This window comes from Triticum aestivum, chromosome 5A (genome assembly GCF_018294505.1).
Source record: "Triticum aestivum cultivar Chinese Spring chromosome 5A, IWGSC CS RefSeq v2.1, whole genome shotgun sequence".
NCBI lineage: Eukaryota > Viridiplantae > Streptophyta > Magnoliopsida > Poales > Poaceae > Triticum > Triticum aestivum.
In genome coordinates, this window is record NC_057806.1 from 521,537,251 (window position 1) to 521,558,907 (window position 21,657).

The window sequence follows — 21,657 nt, forward strand, 5'->3', positions numbered from 1 at the left end:
TGGAGGACAAAAGCGTGCTCTACTGGCAAACATGATGGCAGTACTGGGTAAGGCTGATTTAGTAACACCAACACGCTGGTTCAGCTTATTAATTAAGTGTCCCATCTGCTGCAGTGTGTATTGTCACTTCACTGCGAAGACTAGTTGAATAGTTCTCTGTGACCGAGATGGGGAATAATTGATCGCGAAGACTTCCTTTCTACATTATCCCTATGCCTCTACGCTCACTTCACTCATTTTGCTCCGTACGTAGTCACTTGTTGAAATCTCTAGAAAGACAAATACTCCATATTTGGGAACAGAGGGAGGATTTTACTCCGTATTTGGGAACAGAGGGAGTATCACCATATGGAGGGAACAGAGGAAGCTTGAAATATGAACATGTCAATGGGAGGGAGTAAGCCCCATGCATGCATGCATGCATGCAACATGCAACACTCACACGTACACATGGACGCACGCAACACTCACGCACCCATGCGGCACATAGCACACGACGCAACACACACACACTCACGCTCAAGTTCTCAACCTACTCCCTACGTCCGTGAAAGACTGTACATTTAGAGATTTACACATTGACCAGGGCATAATTAACGCCCAAAAGTAGCAGACTTATGTGTGGATGCGACCATTGAGAGAAGAAGATTAAATGAAGGTCGTTGTATCCTCTAATTAAGGATAGACATGTAGCCTATACCTAGAGCACAAGTTGGTGCATTAGTCAATCAATATCGATTTAGATTAAAGGCTAAATGCACTGGAAGTGTAGGTGTACTACACTCTTTGTTTTTTAGCCGATGTACGCTCTTTGTTGGAACACCGAGGGAGTACACGTGCATGCACTCAAATACACAGCCAGGGTGGTTCCTTTGTTTAACTGATTTCTTTGCTCTGCCAACTGACAGGTGGGACCCAGAAACCAGGTGACAATTTATCCAGTCAACAATGTGCCACATTGACTATGTGGCCGGTCAGTAGGGTGCAATACGGTGCTCTACGATGAGCTAGTGATCGTATAATCCCCGCAAAACTATATATATAGTGACCGTAAAGAGCATATTGTTACATACGTTGACCACCAGTGTATTTTTCTCGTCTCAAATTGAGCCATATTAACCGGAAAGGATGTAGTATGGACTAGTACTAGTACTGCTTTGATGTGTCCCGTCAACTCACCGAACAAGGAGAAGCTTGCTTACTACGGCTCTCCCTCGCCCACACGCACGGTGGTTCACAGGACGAGGAGAGGGTTTTGACTACAGTGCCCTCTCCCTCGCCCTCGCCCTCGCGGTGGACGTGCAACAGTTCAATCGGTGTCATATTGCCAAAAGCATATTGTACTATAGTATCATCATTGTTGGACCTTCCGAAGAGGCGAAGATCCAAGTGCAAGGTTCACACGAGTACGAACTGTTGAACCTCCCGAAGAGGCAAAGAGCCAAGCGCAAGGTTTTATAAGAGTTGTCGTCCTAGTAGGAGTGTACTACAGCTATAGCGAACGATGCTACTGTATGATGCCGCCACGTCACATATATCCAAAGCTGTGCCACCTTTTTTTTCTCAAAGAGCATGTTGGAGCCCGTGCAACAACCACACAAGTTGCACGTACACATAACACATTTACTAGTAATAAATTCTAAAGGACAAATGCTAGTATGCCACACAAGTTCATCTCCAATTCATGTGATAATTTTGTGCATGACTAGTATACATACATTCACAGCGCTACCGTTCACAATTTACCGTACTCCACTTACATGTTATAGATGGGCTACATGTCCTCCTCCAGTTTCCAGTCCCAGGTGTTCTTCATGGATAGCACGATCCATAGCGGTGGGCAATGGGAATCATTGTCGCAGCTTTCTAGTCCGGTTCCATACGATGGAGACACAACCGTGCTTCATGAACGGCAGGCCTTCCGTGTCTTGCACGAAAGGTGGCATCCGCTTCACAATGGGGTAGCTGCCCCCAATGAAAAGCGAGTACTCTCCAAGAGTGTTCCTCGGCACCCATGTAGCATCACGGGGTCGGACTCGGCGCCGTTCATCTAGTACATGCGGCATCTCAGATCTGGACACATGTGACGTACATAGTCAAGGTCCATGCATAATAATGTTGTGCTCAAATATGGCGGTCAGTAATACTATGCAGCAAATAGTACTACTCCGGTATAGAGGAAGTAAAATAACCAACTTATTATATATAGCCACTCTTGGCTACATGGATGAGATAGTAAGACATGGGAAAAAAATGGTGGCAACTAGTGGGTTCAAGTCTTCAAGGGCCTAGCTAGCTATACGCGTCCTCCAAGGTAAAAAGCACTCCTACTAGTACGTAAGTAGAGTACGAGTACAACAATGAAAGAGAAGGCGAGAGGGTTAAAAAATGGAATACCTGGGTAGATGGTGACGGTCCGATCGTGGTAGATTGTGTGACCATGTTGCACATCAGTGGTACCATGGGTAACGAATGCTAAGATAGTTGATCCCAATATGCCAAAGTCAGCTACAAGGTTCCAGGTTCAACCGAATGGTGGATGCAAATGCACATCTAGGATCGGCGATCTTATTTTGATCGCGGGATGACTGGTCCCTGCAAAATAATGGAGTACCGTTAGGGATGCAAATGATGGTTTGTGCATTCTGTTTGTAATCTCCCGTACCATAGGATGGCAACCAGATGAAACAAGTCCCCTCGCTTGTCACCGCAAAGATGTGGCCTAGATGGTGCATGGCGTCTTCAAACGTGTAGGGGTACAAATCTGCCGCCGCCAACATGCGCCAGCCTCTGCCGTTACTGCCTCTTGCATTGATGGCAATCCTTATGTCGAACACCAGGATGAGATAGTAATCATCATAGCCGCGTTGCTTTGTTGGCGGGTCCGCAATTGCTATCTTATTCAATCTCATGTAGGCATCATCATACGTATTCAAGCCCAGCCAGTCCTGAAGGCCGATCCCAATGGTGGAGAAGGGGTCTACGGGAACGGCCGCACTACTGTGGATGTTCTGCAAAATGATGGCGGTATCCGGCCGAAGGTATGCAAGCGAATCTTCGTTGGCACCGACCTAGACCTATATATAAGACGGTGGGCAACGGAGAAATTACGGGATGGAAATGGAATAACTAAGTACTACATGATCAAACTCCATTACTGACCTGCTCATCGGACAAAATCCGACTACCTCTCAACGTCGGCAACTCTAGTGGAGTCAACATGCAACCATGGATAGGGAGCGGTGGACTGTTTGAAGGATTGTCCCATGGAAGAACCTTCTCCTCGAGGACGCATGGAAGACCAACACACATGGCCTTTTCCCAAGCCTTTTTAAGCACCGTCTTGAAAAATTTGGTGCAGGAAGCACCGAGTCTTGCGGCAGTGAGGACGTCGGAGCGGCGTGCGATTTCTCCCAGAGGATTGTCGTCCAAGGTCTCCCAGCCTCGACGAGGAGGAGAACTGCATGGAGAATCCATGGGAGCAGCGACGAACTGCCTTCTCTTCGGGGGAGGGGAACTGGCGAGGAGGTGATAAGAGCATAGTAACCGCAGGGCCTCGTCCCTTCCAACTGTAGATCGTTCCTTAGTGAAGGGGTGGGGCTATTATTTACTACTAGTACTAGCATTATGGGATGTTATGGGATTGCATTATACTGTAAATAATAGCACTAGTAAGAAATTTTTGGCACTAGCTAGTAGTTTTTGGCGTGGATTAAGAAATTTTGGGTATGTTTTTGCTATTTTTTGTACACGCCAACTAGTGTCAAAAAACGTCATACATTATGTGATGGAGGAGTATGTACTCGTACTATAGTAGTACTAGTACTACTTTCTCAACTAGTAGTGCGATGTACTGTACTTCTAGTATAGTGCACTAGTTTTAAAGTCTTGAATCTCAGGGCCAAGGAGCTAACAGTTGGAAGTGGAGGGTACTACTGTTCTCTAGAACCATCGATATACTATCAATGCAGGCAAAGTACACCTGCGTAGTGGCCTAGTGGGTATTCTCGATGCTCTATTCAGCCGCTCCTCTCACGTAGCTGGCCTACTCAACCGCTCCTCTCACACACACTAGCAGCCTGTTTATCAGTGACAGTTACTGCGGGGGCAGAATGTTTGAGTTATTTGATACAACGAGACTAGGCTTTTTGCTTCCATTTGTGGAGGTGTAATGGATCTCGTCGAACTTTGTTAGTAGTTCCTTCTTTATGAATGAGATGAAGCAAAGCTTTCGCCTCCGTTTAAAAAAACACATCAAGAGGAATTTCTTTTATAGTAGAGCCGATAATGGAGTGAAGTCCATGCGTGCAACGCCACAAGCTACAGAGTAGTAGTAGAGCACTTTACGTACAGAGCCATATTGCATAGTTCCCAATGCCCCTCCAGGCTTTTCCGGCTCCTCGGGCTTAATTGGGAGGCGCTAGTTTAAATATGCTACTAGCTGATGAGGAAGCTGCAAGCGAGGTGTGGCTAGGGCAAGCACGCGAGCCATGAGATGCTAGGAAGGAAAACCCATTCACGTGGCTAGGCTATCCAGTGCACCCAGATTGTGGTGCCGCATGTCCGTTTGACTTCAAAACTCAAACTACCCGTGTAAAATATTGGCTCACAGCAAAGTTACTATTTAAAAAAAGGTTGCCATGCGTTCGGCTGGGATCGAACCCACAAAACGAGGTATACACTCCCGCGACCACTAGTAGTACTTGTTGGAGTACAACGCAACCTAGAATTGCCTTTTGTCGCTAGTAGTACATTGTTCCTTACAAGAAACCCCTAATAATGCAAGAAATCACTAATAATGCCAAGAAACTACTACCACTTGCATACGTGGTAGACTTAAGATAAGACTACCTTATCAACCATTGTACATGCTCTTACCAACCAGCCCTACCAAGAAACGACTACTCTACAAAGTGCCATTATAGGCACATTTCAACTCATGGCCCTGTTTGGATATATTTGTTGTCAATCTAACCCTACCATCCAAACACCATTTTGGTTAGAGGTAGTTTAGGGTTAGAATCTAACTCTAACCTCTAACTTAGAGTATCCAAACAGGGCCCATGTTGCCCATTAAGTCAACGCCTTCTATTCGACCGGGCGTTATGACTTGTGGGACCTACATGTCAGTCTGCACAAAAATCCCCGAGTGACCTCCTACCTCTGGCCCGTCCACCAAGTCATCCTCGGCCATGGGACATAGCTACCGCCACCGGCAGAAGGCGAGGTCAAACCGCCGGTGGTGCGGAGCCCATCTTGCGGCAGCCCGGATGCCAGCTCCGTCCGGCGCTCGCGGCCGCTAGCTAGCCAAGATAGCTCTGTCCAGCTGCTTGTCTGCAAGGTTTGCTAGCTAGATTGGCACGGCAGCGCGGCGGCTTACTCGCGCGCTCCATGCTAAGGCCAACCATCTGGCTCGAGGGAAGGCCAGCGCGGTGACTTGCTCGCTCGTGAGTCACGCTCGGGCCAGCCTGCCAACCCGTGTGGAGGCCAGCACGGCGTCCGACCCGTCCGGCGGAGCGGCGGCCAACTCGCTCATCACCGGCGCCATCGACGAACACGCATCAATACTGTTTGAAGTAATGTTCAGGAAAAATAATGATTTGAGGGGGAATAACAGGATAGAAGGTCAGATGTGGGTCCCTCGTGTCAACGGTCAAACAAAATATGTTGGTTTAAGCTGCCTCGTCAGCACGGACGTGTGGGCCAACCCTGTCATAAATGGGTTTAAACTAACCTAATCGGTACCCCCTCTGTCCCATAATATAAGATGTTTTTGCAAGCTAAACTAGCTTGCAAAAACGTCTTACATTGAGGGACGGAGGGAGTACTAGGTAGTAGTTTTTGGCGTGGATTAAGAAATTTTGGGTATGTTTTTGCTATCAATAGATTCTTCCTAGGGCTGGTTGAAAGTGGTAGTTTTTTGTTAAATACTCTACATATTGTAAGTAGGAGTGAAAGTTAAGCTTTGGAACCCAATAAGCAAGGCTAGTTACATAGTGCATATGTGTACATGATTGAAAGTAAATATCAACCATGAGTGACTAATATCTTGATGGAAAACTCGAAACTATGGAATACTAGGAAAAAAATTGCATGGTTGGAAATACTAGCAATGTTCATGTGTGTTGCAACGAATCATAATTAGAATAATACTTATTCACAAACTTGGTACAAAACACTCTAATTTTGATATACATATATCACTAGAGATATATTATGTTTCAATTAGAATATATTCCTTGGGCTGTTTTGGTGAGGTCAGGGAGGGATGTGGTTGGTTTTAAGATACTAATTATGGGTTTTTCTGCAAATTGGTAGACAAGTGGGATGTTGGTGAGAAAAGGCAACAACTTACCTCACAGTCGTTAGATGTAGATCTAATGGTCACAAACGACGGATGGCAGACACACCATCATCACCAACTTAGTCTTCTGTAGGAGTACTAGCAAGTTTCGTGCATTGCATGGAACATCAAGGTGCATTTTTTTATAAAACACTTGTTGTGATTGACCCATGCGGGAGTAATCCCATGTGTAAAAACTAATGATATCTCGAGAAATAGGAGATAAGGTGAAGAGGAGTGGGGCATGGTGGTGATTGGTGGTCGGACTGAGCGGAGGCATGGGGATTGACGACGCCGGCAGCGGCCACCAGGCCAGTTTGTTCCAGAGGCTTCCTTTCTTAATTGCTCAACAATGAGGTTGTTGGAGATAAGGATGAACTAGGGAAGGCCTTGTCTACAAATGTGGAGAGGGGTGCAGGTATCTATTAGTTTAATTTCCATCCGTCAGATATAGATCGGACGGTCTATATTGCAAGATGGCACGCGTACCATCATCACCAACTCAGTTTTTATAAGAGAATAAATAAGTGTGGAGATACAAACGTATTATCGATACTTGTTTCCGTAAACTAGCCTCTACATTCTATTCAACGCCTCATCATGTGAGGCCTTAGCACAATGACTTCTCGACTATGTAAAACAAAGGTTTTCCCATCGCCGATAAGGAGGGGGTGACGGCGGCGCGCTTTTTGTCTTGCTCTAGTCCTAGTAGTCATACTAGGTGGTCTAAGCACGTGTAGATTTACTGTTTTTCACGTCTCGTGTACGCCGTACTGCCATGACTGTTGATGAATATACGGTAAGTTATTCACGAGGAAACCCTTGTTGAGCGTGTTTGCGAGAGAGAGAGACAGTGTGCGTGTGTGATATGTCTAGAGACTAAGGCAATGATAACAGATTCTTTGTGTCTATGTGTGTGGAGGATAGAGAGAGACATGTACATGGGGCTTTGTGTTGTGTAACATGGAGACCCATATACATATTTAGAGAGTGAGTGTGTGAGATACACATGCGGACATGGGGAGAGATGAGGATCCAGATTAATGGGTGTTTGTGTGTGTCTGTGTGTGAGAGGGAGTGTGTGTATATGGAGTAGAGAGACTAGTAATGATGTATACCTAGTATAAGGGAAGGGGGAATGGTGTGACATGTGTAGTAGCGGGATAGCATGGGTGCGGGCGGGGGGAGCAGACTATTTGGAAGAGACATCGAGTGTGTGTGGGAGAGGGGTGTGAGAGCGAGAGAGAGAGAGAGAGCTAGCGACGGAGAGAGAGAGAGAGAAAGAGAGGGGGCGAGAGAGGGGGCGTTTGTGTCCATAAATGCCGTATAGATAGGGAGACGATGTTGATGTTGTTTGAAATTGGCCTATGTGCGGAGACGCAAGGGAAGCGAGTCATCGTGTGTGTGATAGGGACTTCATGAGAGATCTAGAATAGTTGGTGTAGAGAACAATGTGCGAGATCGAGAATGATGATACATTAGGGAGCTATGGAAAGAGTCATGACATATATGTATACAGGGAGGAGCTGGGGTGGGTCCGCATGTGGGAGAGATAGAAAGAGGAGAGTGGTGCACAAGGAGACAAAGTGTGCTTGTTTGCAGTGGGGTGGGTGTGTGAGGTGAGTGTGCGAGAACCACATAACTAGGGATATGGACGTTTGCGGACGACGTTTTGTGTGTATGGGAAAGATACACTCTACATAGTGCGTGTGCTTGGGAAAGTGTGTTGGTGTTTGGGGGAGAGAACGACTTCTCTCTGTGTGTGGGGGGGGGGGCGACGAGGGAGGGGGTTGGCTTCAGATAAAGAGTGAGATGTCTATATTTGAGGGACTTTAGCCTAATTGAGATATACATGGTCAATAGTGTGTGCACTCATGGTTGATCAATTTGTTTCGCAGTTTGGACTATGAGATAACGATACTTTTGAACATGCGTGATATACCTTGATGTACCAGAACTACAAACCTAAGATTGAAATTTTGGAATTCGACTCCATCATTAGCTTTTATAATTCATTTAAACGGAGGTACATTTTTTAAGCCGGGATTTCATGATTTCAAATTCATATATCAAACCTAGAGATATACACATACATGCATGTTCAAACTTTATAACCATCCACTTTATTCATACACATTCACATTTTTGCTTTTGTCATCATATTTAGTATAAACACATTTGGAATTTCATTTGAATTGGACCGTATGATGGTATTTGCTTGTAGTAGCTCAATGATCCATATTTGAATTGAATGGACAATCTAAGTTTCGAGTTGGAGACATTGATTTTCAAAACTTGCACTTTTTTTGCATGGAAAACAAACAAATTCTTGGCCATGATATCATAGTCGGCCGTACAAGAGCAGAATATAATTTCAGGAGCCAAAAGCTTTCAAACTTCCCGCTCACATCGAAATATCTCGCGCCCAAAAGTTTAGCCCTGCGATATTCCTATTTTACACTGCCACATGAACGGAAAAGGGCTGCTTTGGTAACTCCATTGTTCTCCCCTCTTTGCCCGCAACATTCTTCCCCAGAGCCCCTCCCCTTCCCCTCCCCGACCCCCCAACCACGGGAAGCCGCCGAATCTAGTCCTCCGCCGCTACGGTGGACCTCACACCCCGACGGATCTACCTTCCGCACCTTGGAACCCCCAACTGCCAACTCACCACTTCACCGGAGCCGCTTCAGCGACCGGCTTATCCACCGCTCCAGATCTCCTTGACCGCCATCATGGTGCACCGCACCGGATCTGCTTAACCGGCGCATAATGTCTACTACACAACCTTCTTCTTGTAGACGTTGTTGGGCCTCCAAGTGCAGAGGTTTGTAGGACAATAGCAAATTTCCCTCAAGTGGATGACCTAAGGTTAATCAATCTGTGGGAGGCGTAGGATGAAGATAGTCTCTCTCAAGCAACCCTGGAACCAAATAACAAAGAGTCTCTTGTGTCCCTAACACACCCAATACAATGGTAAATTGTATAGGTGCACTTGTTCAGCGAAGAGATGGTGATACAAGTGCAATATGGATGATAGATATGAGTATTTGTAATCTGAAAAATATAAAAATAGCAAGGTAACTAATGATAAAAGTGAGCGTAAACGATATTGCAATCCTAGGAAACAAGGCCTAGGGTTCATACTTTCACTAGTGCAAGTTGTCTCAACAATAATAACATAATTGGATCATATAACTATCCCTCAACATGCAACAAAGAGTCACTCCAAAGTCACTAATAGCAGAGAACAAACGAAGAGATTATGGTAGGGTACGAAACCACCTCAAAGTTATTCTTTCTGATCGATCTATTCAAGAGTCCGTAGTAAAATAACATGAAGCTATTCTTTCCGTTCAATCTATCATATAGTTCGTACTAGAGTAACACCTTAAGACACAAATCAACCAAAACCCTAATGTCACTTAGATACTCCAATGTCACCTCAAGTATCCGTGGGTATGATTATAGGATATGCATCACACAATCTCAGATTCATCTATTCAACCAACACAAAGAACTTCAAAGAGTGCCCCAAAGTTTCTACCGGAGAGTCAAGACGAAAACGTGTGCCAACCCCTATGTATAAGTTCATGAGGTCACAGAACTCGCAAGTTGGTCACCAAGACATACATCAAGTGTTCTCAAATCCTTAAAGACTCAATCCGATAAGATAACTTCAAAGGGAAAACTCAATCCATTACAAGAGAGTAGAGGTGGAGAAACATCATAAGGTCCAACTATAATAGCAAAGCTGGCGATACATCAAGATCGTACCACCTCAAGAACACGAGAGAGAGAGAGAGATCAAACACATTGCTACTGGTACATACCCTTAGCCTTGAGGGTGGAACACTCCCTCCTTGTCATGGAGAGCGTCGGGATGGTGAAGATGGCCACCGGAGAGGGATTCCCCCCTCCGGCAGGGTGCCGGAACGGGTCTAGAATGGTTTTCGGTGGCTACGGAGGCTTTTGGCGGCGGAACTCCTGACGTTTCTGATCCCTGATGGTTTTAGTGTATATGGACATATATAGGCGAAAGAAGTCGGTCAGGGGAGCCACGAGGGGCCCATGAGGGTGGGGGGCGCGCCCATGGGGTAGGGCGTGCCTGCGTGCCTCGTGGCTTCCTCGAAGCTTCCCTGACGTCTACTCCAAGTCTCCTAGATTGCTTCCGTTCCAAAAATAACTCTCCCAAAGGTTTCATTCCTTTTGGACTCCGTTTGATATTCCTTTTCTTCGAAACACTGAGATAGGGAAGAAAACAACAATTTGGGCTGGGCCTCCAGTTAATAGGTTAGTCCCAAAAAATAGTATAAAAGTGTATAAATAAGCCCATTAAACATCCAAAACAGAATATATAATAGGATGGAACAATCAAAAATTATAGATACGTTGGTGACGTATCAGCGCACTCGTCCACCATAGTGTAGGCCCGTCACTGACTCCCTCATTCGTCCCTTCGCTGGCCCTTCATACAAGCCCTCATTCACCGCAACAAATCCGCCTCACCGAAAGTACTGTACAACGCGCCAGCCGAAGCCTTCATCCACTGCACCGGACCCGCTCCGCGGATGCCATATTCAATTCCACCAGCCTTACTTTGCCGACACCGCAGCCTTATTAGGTTATTTCGATTTGTACTCCTTAGGTTTTTCTCTTTATCATGCAACCGTTCACTTACCACAGATGAGCTTTCTTGTATGTCGACAGGCGCTGCAACCGTAGCACCGGAGCCGCTTCAGCGATGGCGATAGCCGGCCCAAATTCAACCGCAACACGAGCACCATCGACGATCCTTAGCTATCAAGTATGCCAACGATACCCATACGCCGCCGAGAATCAGGTACTATTATCCAACGACCGGCGCCTACGTTCACTTTCTTAGCATAAGCACCGCACCTTTGAATTTGTTCAGGGCATCATTCAGTTTTTCATGAGACGTGTTATTCTGCTTGCACCTGTAGGGCCATACTTCTGGCAGCAAACATGTTACATGTGCTAAATTACATACCAATGCACATATAGTTAATATGCTTTAGTTTTGTCCTAAGTATTACTTTACTTCCTAGATATCACTGTCTACTATTTTACTTCTTGCATGCTATATTTATGATAATGGTGTTGTTCTGATGCCACCTGTTGGTTCCATCAGACTGCTTCATGTTCTCTATGCTTAATTACACATCAACAAACTAACATGTGGTTCCGCTGGTTTTTGTTTGTTTTACCCTACATTTTCTGATGCTAGATATTACATCACTGCTCTGAGCCTTTGTTCATTATTTTTGTGTGTGTTCTTAATCTTACCATGTTGCATGACTAATTTGATGCTTCTATTAATTATGGAGCTGCCAACCCCATCAAGCAAAATATTTGTTCTTTTGGGGTTGGCACCTCGAACAAGTATAAAAATAGAGGGACATGGATATATTGTCGTGTATGCACACACCCTTCTTTCATTAGTTTAGATGAACCATTGATGATCAATTCGAACCAGTGCATGTGATTAAAATTAATTTTACCTAAATAGAGGGTGCAGAATAAACTACAACAAGTAGATTTGCAACCACGGGATGCTGACGATATCTTCAAAGAACATTGCAACAGCAGCGAGGCTTCACAACAACATATGGTAAGCCAGTGTGTTTTAGTACATGTGAAATGTAATGCATGTGGGCTACTTTCTTGGCTTGTGCCCTCAACCTGTAATCCTACAGAATAACAAATAGTGTAGTTGTCTGCTTTGCTGTATTGCTTGATTCAAATGCTTGTTTGTTACTTGTTATGCTATACCTGAGTTGGCCAATATGTCAGTAGTGCCTGCTGTACTATCGTAAAGAAATGCATGCCTGGTTCATTTGAGTCCTTAACCTTTCCTTTGAACTTCATCACAAGACTGTCTTCGTAGTTTATATGAGGCCACATTGTTAAGTGCTTTCTCAGATTATTTCAACTGCTTAGATGCCTTGGCAACTTGAATATAGTGGTGCTATACTCCCTTTCAACTAGGGATGTCAAGTGGGTCTTGTTTAATCCCGATTAAAGTCCACTAGTGTATGATAGTTCAAAAGAGTTTTTGTTTTTTGAGGAAAATGAACCAAGGAGCTAGCAAAAACTAACTAGATGGGACTGGCGAATGTCGTTTATTTGCCACTTACATCCCTATTTTCATCTTGCCATTTTAATTTCTTTTCGGCTGATGCTGCTTCGAACCATTTAAATATAGCTTACCATGCTCGGCAATAATTCGTATGTCCTTTACCATGTAAGCTTACAACCTGGATCATGTGGTAACTATCTTTACTTATGTCCAACGGAAACCTTTCAGGATGCCGTTCACACTAGGACACAATGTACAACCCCAGAATCTATTTGTGGAAGGAGTGCGCCATCCATTTTACCAGATGGTAGCAGTTCAGAGGCAACACCACCAGAGAGCAGTCTGAGCATAAATATTATAGTTCTTGAGGCTCTACTAGAGGCAGAAAGAGATGGTGTGGCTGCCATGAATGAGGTAATCTCGATCTTGAAGCTGGAAATTATGCAATTAGCTGCACGCATTATGCAAGCAACCTAAGAATTGGAGGACGAAGGAGGTCCTGCTACTTCTGCTATCTGAAGCCCAGGGTAATCCCAGTTCTTCTTTAGATAGCAGTTGAAATTGTCATTAGATTATTGTACTTGCATGTTGTGTCATGTCTCTGAATGGATTATGTTGTAAGACCCCCTATGTTGTCCATGTGTTGTAATGATCCAATTTTTTAGGTGAGGTAATCCTCAGTACTTGTATGATTGACATAAGGTGAACCGTTTTTCGTGTGAGCATATTGTATTGGATGAAATAACTATTTTACTCTAAATCATAATCATATATAAAGGAGGAATAAATCTTTGTTGTGGTTTTGAAGAAATAAATAACAAAAGGTAGAATTATCTGTGGATATTCATAATCGAATAAAAATTGGATTTGGATTTAGTTGCCAGGGCCCAGGGCAAACATGAATGCTAATTCTCCCAAGTTTTGAACGAAGCAGCTAAACACCCACTATCATTGGTGGGCTGCCGAAGCAAGTGTTTGTGAGATGGAAATTACTGTCTACCCCTGACACTTGACATCCTTATCGACCGGATTTACACTGCTGTCGATAGGGGTAGACTAGTAACTTCAATCACACGTGACACGATAGTCTCTGAGCCCATTCATACACGGTGGGCACCAAACGTGGGCAGCAAAACACATTTGATTCAAGCTCGTCCGAAATACATGTGTCTCTCCCACCATTTCCCTATTCATCCATGGTGGGCGGCAAAACAAACTCTCCTCGTCCGAAATCGATGTAGGCTAATATTTTAAATAGGGGCCGATGTGTAACTTCCCTCAGATGTGACACAACCGCCCTACCAGTCAGCCCCGTTCATACACCATGGGCGCCAACCATGGGCGACAAAACACCCTCTCCTCGCCCGAAATCATTACCAGCAAATATTTGGGAGATGCGAGATTACCATCCTATCCCCAACCGACGTGATGTCCGAAATTTTAAACGGGGGATAAGTTCGTAACTTTCCCACATTTCAGACAAGCGCGTCCCAAAGTTTGAGATCCCCTCCGCCCATTTCCCCATTAATACACCGTCGGCGCCACGACAACCTCCCCACTGCGGTCAGCCTCCTCCGTCTCCCACCCCATCCTCCACCTTGCCAGAGCCGCTACCCCTACCCCATCGTCCACTGCAAGAGATGGACGTCTCTCATCCATGACGCCGGACTAGGATCCTTTCACCGCATCGTCTCGCTTCATTGGCGCCATCGTCCACCTTGTCGTTGCCGCTCCTACGACCGCCTTGTCCACGGCAACAGGATTTATCCCCCTACCCGGTCGTCTTCCATCTAAAGTATTCTTCCCCGCTGCCGACAGCCATCACACCCGCAGCACCCTCAATGTACCAGCAGGGGCCTACACGGCGTCACAAGAGAGGTGGTACTCTTCCATATGTGCTTAAGTTATTGATCTCACCCAGAAAATTGATCTTAAATTGTTTACTGTACTTTTCTTGTCCGTACCAAATCATAGTGGCTAGTTGAATGCAAACATTGGTTTTGAAGTAGCTTTGTCCGGTTTGCGCCGTCAGATCCGCCATGTCACGGTCACTATACTCGTAAAGCTTATGGTTTCTGTGGCACCCCGGCTCAGAGCAACCGGTTTACCCTGCATTGCCAGCCTAGAGATCGAGTCTTCTGGCAATACACAACAACATGGTACATAAACAACCGCTTTATTGATGCTAGCGGACTACATAGGTCTGATATTACATCGAGATATGAGGCCAAGTGGCACACACGGTGCTGCTGGACAGTATGTACATTATTTAATGAACATGACGGGGCCTCAATCACACGAAATACGCGGCAGCGGAAGAACGACGAGGTGGCACTCCATAGCACAGGGAAAACAACGTGGACACGGCCTAGACGCGAGATGCGCTCCAATGCGAAACGACTTGCCTGAAAGCTGGCATAACATGCCAGGTTAGTACATTGAATGTACTTGCAAGCTCACAACAAACATAAGCATGATGACAGACAATATCATGATAATTAATCCGGTTAAATCAATGCAAGAAAAAGTACAGATGCAATGCAAACCATATGTGCCCCGAGTCTCACGGACTCACTTACCAGACGGTTAACTCGTAACCAAACGGTGACCATACTGGGGTCACACCTGAAACCAATCACTCATGAACACCTCAAGAGTTCATGATCCACCATGAACCAATGCATCACAACAATCAATTAGTTTGCAAGATCTATTTGAAAAGTTGATCCATGGTGTGACTTACTCACGAGTTATGCCCATAACCGAGGACGCGACTATTGTCGTGGATCTAAGACTGACAGTAGAATGGGGGTAGGTATGAGGAGGCAAGATCCTAGCTATGGAGTAGTTGTACGCACGAGTTTTACGAGTTCGGGCCCTTCTCGGAGGAAGTAACAGCCCTACGTCTCGGTGCCCTGAGGCGGTCGACTGGATTATACGTGTGTGTGTGTTTACAAAAGTGTGAACCCTTGTCCCAGAGGAGGGGGTGGCTTATATAGAGTGCGCCAGGACCCCAGCTCCCCTCCGTTACACAGGGTTCAATGTTCATAAAGGTGGGGAGTTACTAGTAATGTCTACAATAAAGTGTTATAAATGCCCATAATGCTATGGTTTAAGTCGCGACCGTTGCAGAGTGGAGGGCTTCTCGTCTTCTGGTGGTCGAGTGTCTTCAAGGTGGTCGAGTGTCTTCAAGTAAGTCGGGTGAGCACATCTTCTTGGTCGAGTGGATGATATTTTCTCTTCGTCTGCTTCTGATTCTTTGTAAAGATGTCCTCGGGGAGGGTATGCTGGACAGGTCCATGACCCTACCCTAGGTACATAGCTTCATCATTAGCCCCCGAATGGATCAGCGTTCGAATGAGGAAGGGGTTGAGAACACTTCTGACCCACTCTTTGTGCTATGAATATGCATTGTCCTGAAACAATGAGTTGAGGAGATGACGTCGACTCCTTTCTCAATCGCCTTGGTCCATTCTTGGTTATTTTCGAGTGAACTTTCATGGTTGAATTCCAAATGATGATGTAGAGGGTGTTTGTCTTCAGTTTGACAGGTTGTTCCGCTCTCCGTGGATCTCGCGGGATTTGAATTTTGGGAAGCGCGCCAGACGGGAGGAAACGAGGTCATCGGGACGGATTAGGTAAGTCTCCTCGATCCCCGCGCCACCTTTTTCGCCACGTACTGCGCGCGCGACTGTTGCAGGATTTGTTTAGATCGCTTGGGTCCACTAGTCAGTCACTCGGCGGAAGGTCTTATAAAAGGTCTTGGGCCAGGCCTCTGCTCCGCACGCCACCATTCTCTCTTCTCTTTCTCCCGATCTCTCTGCCACTCTCACTTCCGCCTCGTCGCCGGACCTCCGCTCGAGATCGATCTGCCACCATGGGGAAGGATAAGAGGCGGCATTGGAACGCGCGAAGAAGGCGACCACGAAGGTGAAGGGCAAGCGGACCAGCCGGGGTCGATCCTCGTCGAGGTCTGGCCTACCGGCGGGCTGGATCCAGGGCGACTGGATCCGCTCGGCAATCACGCAGGACGACCTCGACGACCTGGTGGAGGGGGGATTGATCCCCCACAAGTCGGCTCGGCTCCCGGGGGATGAAACTGAGCTGCAGCCTAGAGAGGGTGAGTGTGTCCTCCTAGCAACCCACGTAGATCGCGGATTTTCGCTGCCTCCCCACCCTTTCTTCCGGGGTTTTTTGAACTTCTTTGGGGCTCAGCTCCACCACTTCACTCCGAACACCATAGTCTATCTGACCGCTTTCGTGTCCATGTGCGAAAACTTCTTGGGCTGTCGACCGCACTGGGGGCTTTTCAAACACATCCTCACTTGCCATTCCCAATCGGTCAAAAAGGCCAAGTCGAGTGACGAGAGGACGTGGGTGATCCAGATGTGCGGTGGTCTGGGGATCCAGATGAGGAGCAAGAGTACTTTCCCAACGATGATCCTTCCTGACTCGGTCCAGGGCTGGCAGTCGACTTGGTTTTATTGCAAGGATCAGCCAACCCCTGGCCAGTCGACTGGACTTCCTCCTTTCTCCTTGGCTCGAGTGGAGAAGCCTGCTCCCCTGAAGGTAGTTCCAGAAGAGAAGGCGCAGGTCAAGGAGCTGGTCGAATGGGTCGTCCAGCTTGTCCGCGACAGAGTGACCGGGATGGATCTGCTGGAGGTCTTTCTCGGTCGACGCATCCAACCTCTTCAGGCGCGTGATCATCCGATGTGGATGTACTCTGGGCTCGAAGATACCACTCGGATCCACCCGGAGGAGGCCAGCGAGGATATCTTGGAGAACTGGTTGAGGGGAATCACTAGCAACAAAGACAACCCTCGGGGATCCAGGAGGGTGATTCCATTCGACAACTCGCGCCAGCTGGAGCAGGTATATTTCTGTTTTATCAAGTATCTTTCCGATTCACCACGTGATGTCCCGTTTGTGGTCGACTGAATGTCTTTTGATTGTTATCCTTTCAGGCCCTCATTGAAATGTACTCGATGCCCAACGGAGTGCAGGACCCCGGCGCTGAAGAAGAAGGGAGCGGGGGCGAGAGCGGCGAGGAGCATTCGGAAGCCGAGGAGGACGAGGAGAGCGATGAATCGACCAATGAGGAAGAAGTTGACTCGCCTCCTCGCAGGGAGAGGAGGTCCAAGCACACTCATGACCCGTCACGCGCTCCGGACTTGGTGGCTGTGCCGATCGGGAAATCCTTGAAGTGCCCCAGGACGTCTTCCCCGACACCGACTGAGAAGCCTCCAAAGCAATCCATGGTCGCGCCGCTTCCAACACCGAAACTACCGAAAGCCATCTCTTCCAAACCGCCCAAAGCTTTGCCTCGAATCAAAGTGACTGTTCCTACTATCTCCGGGTAACCATCTGACTTGACCTTTGTGTGGATTCAATTAACTGGGTGTAACCGATTGAATGCGGGCCTTTGCAGTGCTGCTACGTCAGGGACCTCTTCATACTAGTACCGGGACGAGGAAATGGAGGATGCGGTGACCTCCAACCTAGGTATGAACTCTTGCGATTTCGATTCTTGATCCTTTTAGGGTCGAGTGGTTCACTTGGGGTCGAATGTTCTGTCTTGCAGCTCCACCCAACATCATTGACCTTCCGGACGACGACAAAGATGTGGCTCCTAAGCCTAGGAAGAGCAAGAGGTAACAGCTGGAAGGGTGGCTCGACAGGAACCAACTGCAACGCCTCCCGTCTATCAAGCTGAAGATGCGGGTAGGGCCGCTGTGACGTTCGTTGCACCCTTGCCGAGTGGGCACCCCATGCAGTCGACCGCGCCTGTGGTTCCTGTCAGATTGCGGGTTCTGGCAGACCCTTGAGGTTCGAACACTGGGGTGCGCGCAGAGATTTGGCCTCCTACCTACCTGCACCCCTCCGCCTCGCTAAGATCTAAGCTATGGAAAGAACAACACGAGAGACACAGGGTTTATACTGGTTCGGGCCACCGTTGTGGTGTAATACCCTACTCCAGTGTGTGGCGTGGTGGATTGCCTCTTGGGCTGATGATGATGAACAATACAAGGAAGAATAGCCTCGCGAGGGTCTGTTCTTGGCTGGGGCGATGAACTGCTTTTGAACCTATCGATTGACCTGTCTCTTGCCTCCTGCAGAAGTCTTGTACTCTTATCTCCAAGTTTGCCGAACTCGAAGAGAAGCAGAGGCAACTCAACTTAGACATGGAATTGGCTCAGCAAAATCTGAAAAAATCTCAAGACGAGGCCGCTGGTATGAAAGGTAACTGATTGCCGACTGAATTTCAATATATCTCTTTGATCTCTTTTTTGATTCGATTATTTCTTTTGCAGAGAAAATTAAGTTGGCTCTGGACAAGAAGGACTCGGACCTTGCGGACGCGCAAAAAGCAGCCCAAGACAAAACTTCTCTCGCAGAGATGAAGCTTGCTTCAGTCGGAATGCTTGAAGGAGAGGTGACTAGACTGACATCTTGTCTTAATGAAGCTAACCGCGAAGTGACCATCCTGAAGAAGGATAAGGTCGCCCTGAACGAAAAGTTGGAGTCTGCGATCCGCAAGAGGAACGACACAGAAGCTTATATGAGGACCCTCGCCAAGAAGCTTTATCTCGTGATGGGAGGTATTTCTTTTAATCCGACTGTGTTGATGTTTGCCATCGGATTTTGCTCGGTTGATTGAACTGACTCTTGGCTGCAGAACTTTGTCAAGACTTTGATGAAGAAACTGGGAGGATCGAGACAGGCCTGGACCCTATCGCTTCCCTGGTCTGCGACGAAACTGCGATGAACGTGCTCCGACTAGAGTCCCATATCGCCAGCGCCACAAGCTACCTCGCACGCCTGAAGGAGGTTGTCTCTCGAATCGACTCGACGCTTTGGCCGAAGGTGACGCTTCATAATGATCTGGAATCTCTGATGACTTGACTGAACGAGATCCCTGACCGAGTGCAAGAATGGAAGAAATCCTCCGCCCAGTGTGGTGCTGACGTGGCGCTGTCCCTGGTGCGAGTCCATTGCACGGAGGTTCATGAAGACAAGCTGGCTGCGATCAAAGTTGCTAACACCAAAAAGCACGACTTCCAGTCCTTCATGGAGACTTTCATTGCTGCCGCCACTCGAATCGCTGATGGGATCGATCTGGACTCATTCGTGGAGCCTGCCAGTCCTCCTCCGGCTGAGTGAACAACCTTATGAAACTTGGATATGCTTTAAATTTGCCTCGGAATGCCGAGTGGTTTCTGTAACCGTTAAACTCCTTAGGGCTTGGTGCCCGAGTACTTTTGATTTGCTGCTTGGAACCTTTTAGTATTTATCAGAATTTGGTTTATCTCCGAATGTGCTTGTGTTTGCCTTCGGATGGACTTTGCTTGCTGCACCTCTTCTTCCTTGCGGATAGGGATGGAGCGGACATTGTATTTGTGCCACAGCTCCAAAGGAGAAGGTGGCAGTCAACCTACACCTCGTCGTCCTTGCGGATAGGGATGGAGCGGACGTTGTATTTGTGCCGCAGCTCCGAAGGAGAAGGTGGCAGTCGACCTGAACCTCGTCGTCCTTGCAGATAGGGATGGAGCGGACATTGTATTAGTGTCGCAGCTCCGAAGAAGAAGGTTGCAGTCGACCTGCACCTCGTTGTCCTTGCGGATAGGGATGGAGCGGACATTGTATTTGTGCCACAGCTCCGAAGGAGAAGGTGGCAGTCGACCTGCACCTTGTCGTCCTTGCGGATAGGGATGGAGCGGACGTTGTGTTAGTGCCGCAGCTCCGAAGAAGAAGGTTGCAGTCAACCTGCACCTCGTCGTCCTTGCGGATAGGGATGGGTATCAAACTTAGGCGAGTACTGGACTGCAGCTAAGCCCCTGAGTGGGAGGATTGCTCTCCACTCGGTAGGATTTTGTAACATCCCAAATTTTCAATTTGGAATGTTATACATTAGATCATCAATGCATATCATATTTTATTTTGCATTTTTGTTGATCCTAGAAATTCTACGCAACTCAATGACCCATGGAGAGAGTTGGGGATTTAGCTATTTTCATATTTGAGTTTTCTCAAATTTTGAGAATAGGATCGTTTGATTTTATTTATTTTATCATCAATTATTTCTATTACAAAAATATGAGAGAGGGAGTAAAATGACTTTCCCAAAATAAAGAAATATTGAGGATCAAATAATAAAATCAAATAAGATTTTATTTTGGAGTTTTTCGGTGTTTTATTTGAATTTAGGAAAAATGTGCGTTTTTCAAAATTGCACTTAGGTCCCAAATAAATGTTCACCTTGCGTGTCTTGATTTTAGAAGCCCGTGAAAATTTATTTTGGAATTTTTGTAGTCCGTTCAGTATTTCTTTTTATTTTTCTTCCGCGCGTATTTCTTTTTATTTTTCTTCCGCGCGTAATATTTTTTAAAAAAAAACGAACCGACCTACGGGCCGTGTCCGGATAGGACTCCGGCCCGAGGTGGCTTTATAAGCCGGCCCACCCGGGAACCCTAGCCCCAGCCGCCCGACCCCGCCGCCACCCGCGTCGCCGCCGCCCACCGCAGCCGCCGCCGCCACCGCCACCAGATTCCTCGTGCCGAGGTTTGCCGCGCTTCGACTTCTGTGCCATCGTTTTTTTTAAAATAGATCGGTTTTCGTCGGTTTTTTTGTTAGATTCGTTTTTTTTAAATAGATCGGTTTTTCTGATTTATTTAAATAGTGAGCGTTCATCCGTTCGTTCGTTCTAGCGAGCGTTTGTCATTTTTCTTTTTCTCGGATTAAATCTGCGATTTTTCTGATCGCGATTCCGGATCCGATTTTCGTTTTAGTATAACTTTTCGCTCGTTTATCGGAATTAGGCGATTCAAGCGCCTAGAGTTTCGTCTCGAAACCCTCTATCCGTTTAACCAACTTAAACAAGATTTTGCTAATATAAAATTTGCCCTAGATCCAGATTTGTAGAACGAAGTTGTTTTCTTTCGCCGTTTGACTTTCGTTGCTTCGTTCGATTTGATTCCTTTTGCAAACCGGAGTTCTTAAGTTGAACCTTCTGGTTAGATCTCTTATTTGAGTTTTACCCGTGCATTAGATGAGTACTTATTGTATGCTTGCTTGCTTGTCTGCGATAGAATACCCGGAGTGTGCCGCCTGTTACTTCGAATCTCTAGGTTTCGCGGATCATCAGCAAGGCAAGTAACACTTTGATCATACCTTTTCTACAACCCAGTTTTATTGCATTAGATCAATCCTCACACATTGC